This window comes from Lynx rufus, unplaced genomic scaffold, assembly GCF_022079265.1.
Source record: "Lynx rufus isolate CCGP_SWC_20201006 ecotype Redwood Valley unplaced genomic scaffold, mLynRuf1.p SCAF_4, whole genome shotgun sequence".
Classification (NCBI taxonomy): domain Eukaryota; kingdom Metazoa; phylum Chordata; class Mammalia; order Carnivora; family Felidae; genus Lynx; species Lynx rufus.
The window spans coordinates 158,098,841-158,113,009 of NW_025814856.1; the positions used below are offsets into that span (position 1 = coordinate 158,098,841).

The 14,169-nt window shown below is 41.6% G+C and overlaps 1 long non-coding RNA gene across 1 annotated transcript; it reads left to right on the forward strand.

Moving 5' to 3' along the window:
• The first annotated feature begins 1,591 nt into the window (after positions 1–1,591).
• Positions 1,592–13,408, forward strand: LOC124523136 (uncharacterized). Its single transcript, XR_006964929.1, has 3 exons — positions 1,592–1,709; positions 5,456–5,536; positions 13,048–13,408. It is a non-coding gene; the product is annotated as an uncharacterized LOC124523136 (long non-coding RNA).
• Positions 13,409–14,169: the final 761 nt, after the last annotated feature.

Here is a 14,169-nt window from a genome sequence, read left to right on the forward strand (position 1 = left end):
AGAACTTCCCACATTTAAAGTATACAAATTTGGTGAGCTTGGTCATATGCCAACACCCATGATACATCACCATAGTGAAGGGAACAGACATATCCAACACTTCCCAGAGTTTCCTGTTTCCCTTTGTTTTTTGTGGTAAGAACACTTAACATGAGATCCACCCTCTTAACAACATTTGAAATGCACTGTACTGTATTGTAATCTGTGGGCACGATGTTGTACAGTAGATATTTAGAACTTACTCATCTTGCATAACTGAAACCTAGTGCCCTTTGAATGACAATTCCCCAATCCTCCCACCCTCCAGCCCCTGGCAACCACTATTGGTTTCTCTTCTATGCCTTTGACTTTTTCAGATTCCTCCTGTAAGTAGATTTAAATAAACTGGTATTTCTCCTATCTTAGAGGAAATCTCTCTTGATCCCATTTTTTCATCTAAGTCCCATTTTTATGCAGTGAGAAAAATTCTTCAAGAGTTGTCTGTACTTGCTCCCCCCCCCCTCTGTCTCTATTTATTTATTGGGAGAGTGAGCACACACAAGTGAGTACGAATGGGGGGGGGGACAGAGGGAGAGAGAGAGACTCTCAAGCAGGCTTTAAGCCTAGCGTGGAACCCAACACGGGGCTCAATCTCACCACCATGAGATCATGACCTGAGCCCAAATCAAGAGTCAGACACTCAACCAGCTGAGCCACCCAGGTGCCTCTTATTCTCTCTTTTTAAATTTTTTTTTAATGTTTATTTATTTTTGAGACAGAGAGAGACAGAGCATGAACGGGGGAGGGCCAGAGAGAGAGGGAGACACAGAATCTGAAGCAGGCTCCAGGCTCTGAGCTGTCAGCACAGAGCCCGATGCAGGGCTCAAACTCATGGACTGTGAGATCATGACCTGAGCCGAAGTCGGACGCTTAACCGACTGAGCCACCCAGGCGCCCCATCTCTCTTTTTAAAAACTGCTTTATGCTGAGGTATGGCTGACATGGGAAAAGCTGTTTTGAGATTTTAAATGAGATCTTACTTATGAAAACATTTTGTAAATTCTAAAGTGTACCATAAATGTCACTTGACAATGATTATTATATTGAAGAGCTGTGATCAACATATTTTCCAGCATAGAATTCTATCCTGCCTTCCGTGGCACTGAGCTTTCAGAATGTAGAGTGCCTTCCCATTTCCTGTTCTTCCTGTGCACATAGTTTCCCAGTAAGGTGAGAGGCAGTTGGGAAGGGACTCCGTCTGAACAGGCCTCCTTGGTGATCAGGACTCGCAGATGTGATGATGTCATTCGCAAACAGCAGTGTGGTCATGGTTCAGAATTTTGGAAATGTTGCCAAGAAGAACTTGGACATAATTTTCAGGATGTGTAAACTCTGCACTGAAGCAAAGGTTACCAATGACAAAGGGGCTTGGGGTTTTATACACAGTGTTTTCTTTGGCCGGAGTTTGGCTTGATTTGAAGAGTTGTGTCAACACAGGGAATTCTCTCTTTGGGCCTAGGGATGGATTCCTCAGGGTGGTGGTGCCTCTGTCTCTTCTCAGAGGGCTGCTGGGACTTTTCTCAGACTTGGAACCATGTGGGAACTGTGTTTGAACTGAGACTGGAAATGCTGACATCACCTCCGCATTCCTCAACCATTTGTCATCCGATTGCGGATCAACTGGTGAGAGGCCTGCCTCTAGTCTCCACTGTCACTTTGGTGGAGAAGAGGTTAGTGAAATTATTGACTTTGATGAATATCTGTCACCCTGAGGAAGAGAAGTTAATTTCTCATGGGGCTTTGTGTTTTTTTTTGTTTGTTTGTTTTTTGTTTTGGTAAATTTATAGAAATGTTGATGATAGAAAAAGAGCAATAGAGTAAACCTAAAGTATACAAAATAAATTATAAAGATACATATGGAAATCAAAGGCCTAGAAAAGAAACAACATAGAATGTAACCCAAACCTTCAATACATACACTAAAAATTCTAAGAAGATGGATACATTTCTGGAATTCTCACCAATGAAAAATGAGAAAAGATACAAATGAATTAAAAAAAATAAAAACATAGAAATTAAAATAGGTAAGGTAGAGATTAAAGATAATAAGAGAAGTATTTATGGATACAGTGGACACATGTATGAAAATAAAAGCCCAATCAACTTAAGAAGAAAGAAAACTTGGCTAGACTTATAATCACTGACATTGAATTACTATTAAAGAGATAATGATTTTCAGGGCCCCTGGGTGGCTCAGTTGGTTAAGCATCTGACTTCGGCTCAGGTCATGATTTCACGATCATGGGTTCGAGCCCCACATCGGGCTCTGTGCTGACAGTTCAGAGCCTGGAGCCTGCTTTGGATTCTGTGTCTCCCTCTCTCTCTTTCTCAAAAATAAACAAGTATTAAAAAAAAAAAGAGATAATAAATTTTTAAAGATGGATATTACCATACTTTCAAGGGTCATATGATCTCATATATTAATGTTTTTCTAGAAAATGAAACGAAAAAATCCTTGCCCAACTCATTTTATGAGGTTTGCATAACCTAGACTAGAATAATTCTCATTTATAAGAAAAGTATACCCTAGTTTTTTAGATGAAAACATTTTTTAATGTTATCTAAGGATACTGAAAATTTTTTAAAAAGCATTTTTACCAAGTGGCAGTTTCCTCAGGAATACTGAGATGATTCAGCTTCAGAAAATTTATGATTCACTGTCATAATGGTTGACCAAAGGAAAAGAGAGTCATCTTAGTACACATGAAAAAAAAATGGTGAAAATTCTTAGAAGTTAGAAGTAGGAACTTTATCATCTAATAAAACCCAGCCAATATACAAAAAGTTTACGGCAGATGTCGTATTTAATGGGTAAACCTGAGGTGCTTCTTCTAAAGTTGGGAACAAGATATGTGCTTTGTGTAAGTTGTGCTTACCAGAATAGTAGTGGTGATTCTGGCCAATAGAAAAGAAAAGAAAATAGCAACTGATATAAAGGAGGGTATATTGTAATTATTTGCTGATGATAATTTACATTTAAAATCCAAGAGAATTAATGGGCAAATTAGTCACACCAATAAGAAAGTTCAGCAAGATTTCCCAATATAAGATTAATATATAAAAGTAAATAAGGCTTCTTTACCCATAATCAATTTAAAATATAATTAAAAAAAATAAGATACCATCCTCGTAGCAACACAGGCTATCAAATAAATAGGAATTAATGTAAGAAAATCAACAGTGTTATGAAGACAAGTATAAAACTCTAATAAAGGACAAGAAAGAGAATCCAAATAAATACAGAAGTATACAGTATTCATGAGTAGGAAGACTTGCTAAAAATGCCAGTTTTTCCAACTTTGGAATATGTTAAATGTATTTGAATAACAATTACAACAGGACTCATGAGGCAAAGTGATATATTCATTTTAAAATATATATAGGAAATAAAGTCCCCAAAATAGCTAATAAAAATTTGAAATTTCGAACCAAGGTGGAGAGGAGAGAAGATGAATAGCCCTCCTAGATATTAAAATATACTGCAAAGCAATAATTAGCAAAATGCATTGATATTTGTATAAAAATAAATGGACCGACAGCACATGATTGACAGTCCAAATGCAGGTGCCTATTTTCATGTGAAGTTGGTGAATGGTGGTGATGCATCATAAATCAGTGGAAAATGCTTTAATTAAAATTTTTTTTTCATTTATTTATTTTTGAGAGACAGAGAGATCACATGTGGGGAGGGGCAGAGAGAGAAGGAGACAGAATCCAAAGCAGGATCCAGGCTCTGAGCTGTCAGCACAGAGCCTGACGCGGGGCTCAAACTCACAAACTGTGAGATGATGACCTGAGCCGAAGTGGGACTTATACCGACTGAGCCACCAAGTCGCCCCATAAAATGCTTTAATTTTAAAATAAATGTTTCAGAGATGTGGGTTTGTGATATGAAGAAAAATCAACTAGATATACCAAAAAGGTGTAAAATACACAATCCTTGGGGAGAAAAATTGACAGATTAGACTACATTAAAAATAAATATTTTGGTTAACAAAGGACAGCATGGTCCAGGAAGTGATACCTGCATCAGTAATATCAAAAAGTTACAGCTCTGTAAGGAAATACCATGAGTTTTAAAAACCAAGGAAAATAGACGAAGACGTGGTTGAGCTGTTTATAAAAAGAGTAATTTGAATGGATAATAAGTCACTGAAGAGATTGTCAGCATCATTATTGTCAGAGATAATAATGTGTAGATGACCACGCAGTCTCTCTTTTTTCCTTCTCTGTTGTCACCGGTATGATGTGGATCCTTGGCTTTCTTTTTAGCCTTGTGTTCACACTAGCCTTTCAAGATCAAGCTATCTTTTGCCACGAAATGAAAGCAAAATTGTCCTGTTTCTCAAGGGATTTAAATAAAAGTCGTTAACCGGATTAGGTGTGACTCCCAAGAAAAGCCATTGGAAAGTAACAAAGCTGGGCTCATGCGGGGACAGCACGTGTTGGCTCACATTTATCTTGCATTGATTCTGTGTTCTTATCATGCTGCTTAGAGACAAATGCTTTTCATAGTAGCTAGTTGTAATTTGTTGGAAGGCATAATTCATTCAACTTTTCCCCCCTTGTTTTCTGAAGTTCAATAATAAATACACGTGACCCCTTTGGAAGTATCGTTATACCTTAGTTCGTGAAGAAACATCTATCCCACATGTGACTTTGAAGCTATACCCGCCAACCTCAGCCAGTTGGAGTAAAATACTGAGCATCACACCTCACACTAGACGCTAAGCAAACTATTAAATGGGGGGGAAAAGGCAAGAATAAATGAGAAGCTCATTGCTAGCCATCAGTTTGGCAAAAGTTAAGTGCCAGATAATCATAAAGGACCGGCGGAGTTGTGGAGAAGGGGGAGCCCTTGGGGACTGTGACTGGTGAGATAAATGAGCATGCTCACTGCAGTAGAACTTGATAGCATGGGTGGAACTGCACCGATGTTCATATTCTATGTCTTCGCATAGAAGCATATGCCCCGCAGACCCTCTTCTAGAGATGCAGAAACATAAGCTGTCAGGAGTTCACTGCAGCATAGTGTGAACTGGCAGTGTTAGAAATCCCTTGCATGTCCAATAGTAAAGAAAAGGGTAGAAAATGTGCTATCTGAAAAAAATGAAATACTGCACAGGGGATTAGAAGTAAGAGCTAGAACTAAGTATTTCTTCATGAACAAATCTCAAGATACAATGGTGAATAGAAAAAATAAATGTAGCCTGATACCTGGTATGTTAATTAAGCACCCAAAAGTGAGTACTTGAGTTTAACATTCATTAATACTGTTATTAAATGTGAGAATATGAGAAGCAGAACCATGCATGGCTGACAAATGCTGTTTTGCCACAAAGTGATTATAGCCAGGTTTGTTTTTTGCCTCACTCCCTGAGACTTAAAGTTTTCATTCTTCCTTTCCTGAAATCAGTGGGAATGGAAGAGTACAGTTGGCTATAGCTAACTAGCTGAAATAATGATCGCGGCTTCCCTTAGTATCCAGTCTTCTCAGGTAAGGTCTGCGGTATCACCAGTTCACATCAGAAATGCTTGTCACTGTTGTTACATTTCTGATACTGCTTTTACCGTCTTTGTTGATTTCTCACAGTAAAGACTGAACAATGCAGGGAGGAGGGCTGTACTCCAACTTCCTTGCAGTCATCTGATGTTTCCTTACATGAAGCGATTCTGCAGAGCCTGTTGTGGATTTCCCTGTCCATACTTCTCCTCCTTGACGTTTCCACCCCTTTGCTTAACTAGCAGCAAGGAGATGCTTTAAGTTTCACCAGCCCTCCTGTAAGATAGCACCACTAAACCTTTGTTTGTGTAGCATGACTGCCTACTTATTCCAGTTGCATCCATTCCCCTAGCTTCCTTTCTGCCCAGGCACCTCCCAACCCTTCTCGGTACCAGTGCCTGGCTGAGCTTGAAGTGAGTTCCTACAGATGCTTGATAATAACTTGCTCACTTCTTGACAAAATCTCCATAGCATCTCTGCCAACCAACCTTCTGTTTTTCTCAAGCTTCTCATTTTCTTTTTCTTTTTTTTGGTTTTAAAGTTTATTTAAACTTTTATTAACTTTTTTTAACGTTTATTATTGAGAGAGCAAGACAGAGCATGAGCGGGGGAGGGGCAGAGAGAGGAAGAGACGCAGAATCCGAAGCAGGCTCCAGGCTCTGAACTGTCAGTGGGGCTCTAGAACCCACCTACTGCAAGATCATGACCTGAGCTGAAGTCGGACGCCCAACTGACTGAGCCACCCAGGCTCCCCTTGACACCCTAGATTCTTCATCCTTTCTCTTTCCAGTGGCTACTTTCTCCTTCAGACATGCCCATGTCTGCCTAAGTTATCTTGAAAACCCCCATGTTTGGACTTTTTTCTGTATAAGATTCTATATATTTTTCTCCTTCTCATCCTTGTATATATTCTTAGGTAAGTTTTCAGTCTGTTCCATGCCTCCTTCCTGCCTGAATTCTATGCTCCTGGAACTCACTTCTATCATTTCTGAACTTGTCACAGTTGGTAATGATTCCCTAGTTACCAAAACCCTCTTCTAACTACTTATCCTCCATAGATTTTTCTAGCATTTTGCCCCTTTGAGCACCGTATCCTTGAAATTCTTTCTTCTTTCGTGTTTATGATAAGACACATTCTCAATTTTGTCACACCTTTCTGTGCACATTCGCCTGCCTCTCCCTGCCTCTTTAATGCCAGATGGTGAGCATCATGTGAGGGCACCACCTGAGCAGGTTCTGGAATCAGAGCATGCACAGAAGAAGGTCAGGGCTGGGGCAGCAGGAAGGTCAGCATTCACACTGTCAGAGAGAAATCAAGAGGGCATAAAAAGGCAGAGAGAGACAGAAGGTTCATATTCCTGGTATCGGTCGATAGCTGAGGTATCTGCAGTTTTAGGCGGGATGTTATGAGGGCTTACAAGCCTGATGGAGGAAGGACGGGCAGGATGTGTGCAGGTAGCAGTTGGGTGGGATGACAGGGAAGTAGGTAGGCTGGGAGGCGGAAGAACAGATGAACAGCAGGAAAAAAAGGACAGAGAAGGAGACTGGGCTCCATTTACATGCCTCCTCCTGATGGAAGTTAATCCTGGGTTGGCCTTTTCAGAAGGGGTGATGGTAGCACGAAGCCACAGGCTGGGTGATTGTGATACCCGGGTCGGTCTGATTACTGACGGTGGAAGGAGAGAAGCTGACAGAAGTGCAGACCTGATAAACAAGGCACTTGCACCATCATCATCCTTCCTCTTTACTCAACACCAGTTGTCCACACATTTGATATCTCTTGGTTATAGAAACTTTCATGTGCGTGTAACATCACAGAGAATGTTGTAACAAGCCTTCACGATCACTTATCCAGCTCATCAGTTACCAACATTTTGCCAGTCTTGTTTCATCTGTCTTTGCCTCGTGTTCTTTGGACGTTTGTTTTTGTTGCAGTGTTTTAAAGCAAATCCAGAATAGTATATTACTTCACCCACAAATAATTTAGTGCATTCACTTGCTTTATATCGAAGCACCTGCATACACTGGTGCATTTCTGCTTTTGTACCATTATTTATGTACTTCTCTAGTTTTGATATTTGAGTACCAGGTGAGTCTTCAAAAGGAGCGGTGGGTTCTGCAAATGGATATAATAACGACTCTGGTCCTGGTGCCTCTTGTTTCCTTTAATCTTTGTGGCTTTAAGATGCCCCACTAAGGACTAGGCCTTATTTCTTAAATTAAAGCAGAGTATTCCTTTCTTAGGCAGTCTTGGTCTTACAGGTGAAATGTGTATTTTGGGTAATAAGAACTTTGCCATTTGAAAGTCTCTGGGCGAGTCTTAGAGCAACCTCAGAATCATCATAATCTGGACACACCTGGCTGGCTCAGTTGGTAGAGCATGTGACTCTTGATCTTGGGGTTGTGAGTTTGAGCTCCATGTTGGGTGTAGAGATTAGTTAAAAATAAAAATATTAAAAAAAAGGAATCATCGTAATCTACCTAAGTTATTGAGCATAAAACTCTGGATGATAAATAAATACTGGAGGTAAATGGACCAACCTGGTAGGAGAGATCTGAAGGGGTATCAAACATAACTAACCATACAGAACCGCAGACAGTAAATTCAGTAGACAGTGCAAAAAATAGGTGTGCTCAACAATTATAGCAAACCAACTATATAAATCAGAAATCAGGATGGGTGATTTAATAAAGGATTTTTTCCGATGTGTAAATTTATTTACAGTAAGAATCCCTTAAAATCAAATTTCTTTTCACGCTATACTTGAATCATCTTTATTAAGAAGGGTAAATCTCATAAAACAAGAACCATGTCAAAAATCTGGAATATGTGGTTCCCAATGCAGTGAGCAGAGTTGAGAACGCTCACCAGGCTTCTCCGGTGGTCAGAGAAGGATAGCGTTGAACTCAAAGGTGGAACTTGGTCTGACTTGGTCAGGAGCCAGTTTCAAGGCAAAAAGGATTTGTACATGGTAGTGGTGGAAGGTAAGTCCAGAAAGGGATGTGGAGGTGAGGTGGTGAATGTCTTAAACTGTGTTTTGTGGAACATTAGTGTCCATCAGATATTCATAAGTTTTCATTGGAAAAAGTGTTCAGTGGTCAAGTACATCTTGAAAATGTTAGTTGTTTTGTTTTTTTTGTTTTTAAGATTTTACTTTTAAGTAATGTCTACACCCAACATGGGACTTGAACTTACATCCCCGATCAAGAGTCCCATGCACCACTGATTGAGCCAACCAGGCATCCCAAAGATGTTGGTTTTAAGCAAAAAGTTTCAGGTCTCTTGGTCACATATTTGGGCTCTTAGCTAAAGTGCATGTAAATGGAGAAGAGATGATAATAGATAGCAGCCGTTTCTTTCTTTCTTTTTTTTTTTTTTTTCTAATGAAGGACCTATTCGTGTCCACAGAACACTGGTGTTTCCCAGCACACAGTTTAAGAAGCACAGGTGAAGGAACTGATCTTCTTGTAAAGGATATGAAGAGCCACACAAAGGTTTTCTGCAAGAGAAAATGTGGCACATGTTACTGAGATTCATCGTGTAGGTTTAAGATGGAATGAGAAAGGAGACAGTGTAAAGAAGGAGAAGACTAGTAGTTGAAGGGGGCAGGGGTGGGTAGGGGTGGGGGTAGTAGTTATGAGAGCCTGGATCCGAGCAGTAGGTGTAAGAGAGGAAGGGAAAATTGACATGCGGGGAGTGACCACAGAGACAATGTTCGGTTTCAGTAGGTAACTGAATGGGCAGGTATGGGTGGGGGCGGGGGCCAAGTGGGGTTCTGAGGTTTTGCGTATAGAGAATACTTGAGGGCTTTTACAGAAATGGAGCCAAGTGCATGGAGAGAGCTAGTGATTCGGAAGGTGTGCTGAGGTCAGAGCTGAGCATACTGAGCTGCACGTGGCCAGTTATGCCTGACAGCTGCCGATGCAAGAGTAACACTTCAGGCGCCAGAGGGCAGGGCCAGCCTGGAGGCTTGGGATTTCATTTCATCTCATTTCATTTCATCTCATTTCATGTCTTATTCTTAATGTTTATTTTTAGAGAGAGAGACAGAGCACAAGTTGGGGAGGGACAGAGAGAGAGAGGGAGACACAGAATCCGAAGCAGGCTCCAGGCTCTGAGCGATTATGACAGCATAGAGCCCCACGTGGGGCTCGAACTTATGGACTGAGAGATCATGACCTGAGCCGAAGTCGGTTGCTTAACTGACTGAGCCACCCGGGCGCCCCTTATTTCATTATTCTAATCTATTCTCTTTTATCTTATTTTATTTTATATTCTGGAGCTTGATTTTACAGTTGATTGATCGACATTGTCATTAACTTTTTTTTTTTTTTTTGAGAGAGGGAGAGTGAGTTGGGGAGAGGGGCAGAGGGAGAAAGAGAGAGAGAGAGAGAGAGAGAGAGAGAGAGAGAGAGAGATTCCCAAGTCTATTGTGGGGCTTGATGCAGGACTCCATCCCACAACCCTGGGATTATGACCTGAGCTGAAATCAAGAGTTGAACGCTCTACTGAGGCACCCAGGCGTTCCTACATTGTCATTAACTTCTAAATTCACTAAGCTGATTGCTGTGATTTTGATATATAATTCCAAGCCTTTTAATAAGACTTGGAAATTAAAAAAATTTTTTTGTAATGTTTATTCATTTTTTGAGAAAGAGACAAGAGCATGAGTTGGGGAGGGGCAGAGAGAGAGGGAGACACAGAACCCAAAACAGGCTCCAGGCTCTGAGCTTTCAGCACAGAGCCTGACACGGGGCTTGAACCCACGAAGCGTGAGATCATGACCTGAGCCGAAGTCATATGCTTAACTGCCTGAAGCCACCCAGGTGCCCTGAGGCTTGGAAATTTTTATAACTGGGGTTTGAGTCTATGTAGGCTTTATGGGCAGTGTGGTATGCTGGAAAGAATACAGCGTCTAGAGTCAGAAAACCTAGTTTCTAGTTCTATCTGTGCCACTAATTCTTTACAACTTTGGACAGATTATCTGTCTTGCCTGAATATATGTACATATGCAACAACAATGCCTATCTCAAAGGATTATTGTTTGTGGAGTTGAATCAGAATATTTGTTCAGTATAAACTGTGAAGTGTCTTACCAATTTTAGTTGCTACTATGAGTGATAAGTCTATGGAGAGAGGAACCCAAAATAGAAACCTCAGACCCAGAGATCAATCCCAGAGTAAGTGGGTAGTAAGTAAAGACTAAGTTCATGTCTACACAGAGGCCCAGATGTGTAGGAATGAGCTAGCGTGGAGGAAGTCAGGTAGCATCAAAGTGGGCATTTTGCAGCAAGGGGTTCCCATAGCAATTAGTAGAGATTGACTCACTGGGAATCTGGGCCTGCGGGCCACGCCACAGGGTACTCTGTATGAGGTAAGAAATCCGAGTCAGCAGCCCAGGGGTGGAGGATGAGGATACCAGCTCCTGAAGCCTGGAATGCCAAGAGCAGAGCAGAAACCAACGCAAGCCTGGCTTTGCCAGCCAACCAACAGCAAGGGTTAGCCTCAGAGTCGCGAGCAGGGCATACGGAAGGACCTCCTGGAGTGAAAGGCCTGCAACAGTACTTACCACTTGAACACTTACTGCTGGTGTTAGAAAGGAGAGGGGCAGGCAAAGGGTAGGCCGCCCGTTCCACTGGGGGGCGGGTGACCTGTTCCACACAGGCGCCCAGGGGCTGAGGATTTTACTGCTGACCTCCACGCTTGCTATCTCTGTACGCCCCGTACCCCATATACCGTCGGTCAGTGTGTTCACCATCACCGTGAGTGTGAACCTGAGGACAGAGTGGCTTGCTTTCCTTATTCTGTTGGATTCTCTATTATGGAGGCAGCTCTCGTTATGCTATTAACGTAGCAATGCCTGGCGGGCTCTGGGCTCAGGGAGGGCTGGATTCGAGCGCTGGCTCCGCTCCTTGGTGGCTGTGCACCCTTGGCTTGTTTCTTGGATCCTCTGAGCCCCAGTTTGTGTTCTGTTGCTCTAGGCCAGCATTGCTGTGGACTAGCGCTCACACACCATCCCACGTACAGTCTTGGGAATCCACACCCTTTGAGTCCTGGCGTGGACTTTTACTAGCTGCGTGCCATGGGGGAAATGATGAACGCTTCCGTTTCTCAGTTTCCCCGTCTGTAAAGTAGGCAAAATAACACGTCCACCTCGACCAGAGAGCTGTTCCATTCAGAGGACTGAATGGAATTTAATGTGATACCCGAGACGTGGCGAGGGCCCAACCAGCGTTCTCTCTGTGCCAGTGTAGAGCGTGTAGCGAGGGCACAAAGGGACGGTCCTGTACAACGGTGAGCACAGCACATGGCACAGATAAATCCTCACTAAATACCGTGTTTCATTATTTTCTGACTCATCCTAATGCATTGACCACAGAACAATAGCAGTGCCCGGTCCACATTCTTTCCCTGCAAGATCGACCCCCTGTGCTTACTCAGGAGCTATCTCCTAAGTTTAGAAGGCCTTTAGGTAGGTTCGAATCTGAAATTCAGTCTCGTTACTGACTCCCAGATGCCGAGAGGGATTTTTGTCTTAGAGCTACTGGATGCAGGACAGTATCTTCCCACTTTTGACTCCAGTCTCATCTGGAGGGTTCTCCTACCCTATGCAGCTCTGTGAAGCCTTCTCAGAAGGCAGCAAAATTCCCCAGGAAGAGCTGGATGGGGCATGGCTCTGGTGGCTTCGCCATGCATGGCAAGCCAGACACTTCTCCCAGCTGTTGGCAGTATGAGTCCCTGTAAGTCTGTGCCATGAATCTTACCACATACCCTGCTTCATCCTTAAGCTCCTGGCAGGAAAATATTCTTCCTTTATAGTTGAAGTTTTATTTTGATCAGTTAAAAATAACTGTGTAAGAGGGGTACCTTGGTGGCTCGGTCCGTTGAGCATCTGACTGGCTCAGGTCATGATCTTGTGGTTCGTGGGTTTGAGCCCTGTGTCAGGCTCTCTGCTGACAGCTCAGGGCCTGCGTCTGATTCTGTGTCTCTGTCTCTCTCTGCCCCTCCCCTGCTCATTCTCTCTCTCCCTCTCTTTCTCTCTCTCAAAAATAAACATTAAAAAAATAAAAAAAAAATTAAGACTGAGAAAAGTACCAATCCCCTGCCTCCCTCTCACTTGTCCTCAATGTCAACTCTTTTAATTATTTCTTCTGGCAATGTACTTTAAAAAAATCTTAATCTATTGTTGATTGATTTTTTTTTCTTTCAGTTTCACATACTGTTTCTCAACTTTCCACTGTGGAAGATGGGAATTTGGCTTTTTTATACTCCTTCCCAATACAAACATAGAGACAAACACAAGTACTTCCTTTCCCTATATAATAGGTTCCATCATAATTTTGGCATAGAATGATATTTGCTGTGTACATTATTGTAATTATGTTAATATTATTCATGGATGAGCCATAGATTATACAGTTATCACCAATTATTACATTTCCTTTCTTGTAAAACTTTTGTTTCCCCTAGAGTCAATAATTACCTCATCTTTTTGTTGACTTAGCTTTCTACGTAGCTGTCACTGCTTCACCCTGGAACGTCAAGCCGAGAGTATGAATCTCGGAGTGCATTTGGACATACCAGCTCTGTGTCACTTTGCCGCGGTCATGGAGACATCTCTCCTGGATCCCAGCACTGCTCCAACGTGGACTGGTTCATCTTTGCTCTTGCGCACCTGTCTTCTTGGCATCTTTCTTGAGCACCATCCTGAACTTTCCCTTCATTTTCTGTTGGATCCCTGTTGCCTGGATGCTGGATCTTTCCCTCCCTCCCTCCCTCCTTCTCTCTCTCTCTCTCTCTCTCTCTCTCTCTCCTTTATTCTCCTACTGGTTGGCAAATACTCCCCTGGAAACTTAACTTGAAATAGGGAATGTGGGAAAATAAAGTTGCTGAAGGCTTAAATGCCTGTTAATGTCTTTATCTGTCCAAACAATGGATTACTACTGTGGGTGGATATAAAATTTTCTGCTGAAAAACCTTATCCCTTAGACTTGGGAAGGATCATTCCATTGTTACTGGCTGCCAGTGTTGCTTTGGAGAAATATGGTCATATTTTGATTTTCAGTCCTTTTCACCTAACCTATCTTTATTTTTCTTTCTGAAAGTGTTTAGTGTCTTTTCTTTGTCCAGAGTAACCTGAAATATCATGACACGGTGCCATGGTGTTGGGCATTTTTAAAATGAATCATGAGTGCTTTGGTGGGTCCATTCAATCTTGAAGCCCATGGTCTTCATTCTGGGAAATATTTATTCATTATGTTTTGGATAATGTTCCATTTCCTTTTTTCTTTCTTTTTGGAAACCCTATTCAAGTATTGAATTCAGGTACCTTCTAGACTGCTCTCGTGTTCTCTCTTTTTTAAACTACATACATATTTTCTCTAGTTTTCTCACCCTGTCTTTTTGCTTTAGTTATGGGAGATTTTCTTGACTGTTTTCCAGTTCTTTCATTGAATTTTTCATTTCTGCTGTCAAAGTTATGGTTTTAAAGAACAGTTTTATTCTCTGGTATTCCTTTTTTTATGTGTGATGTAATATTCTATTTGTTTTTATTTGGTAGATGCAATCTTTTCTCATTTCTCTGAGGAAATATATATTTTGTAATACCTCCTATGTATATTTTGTA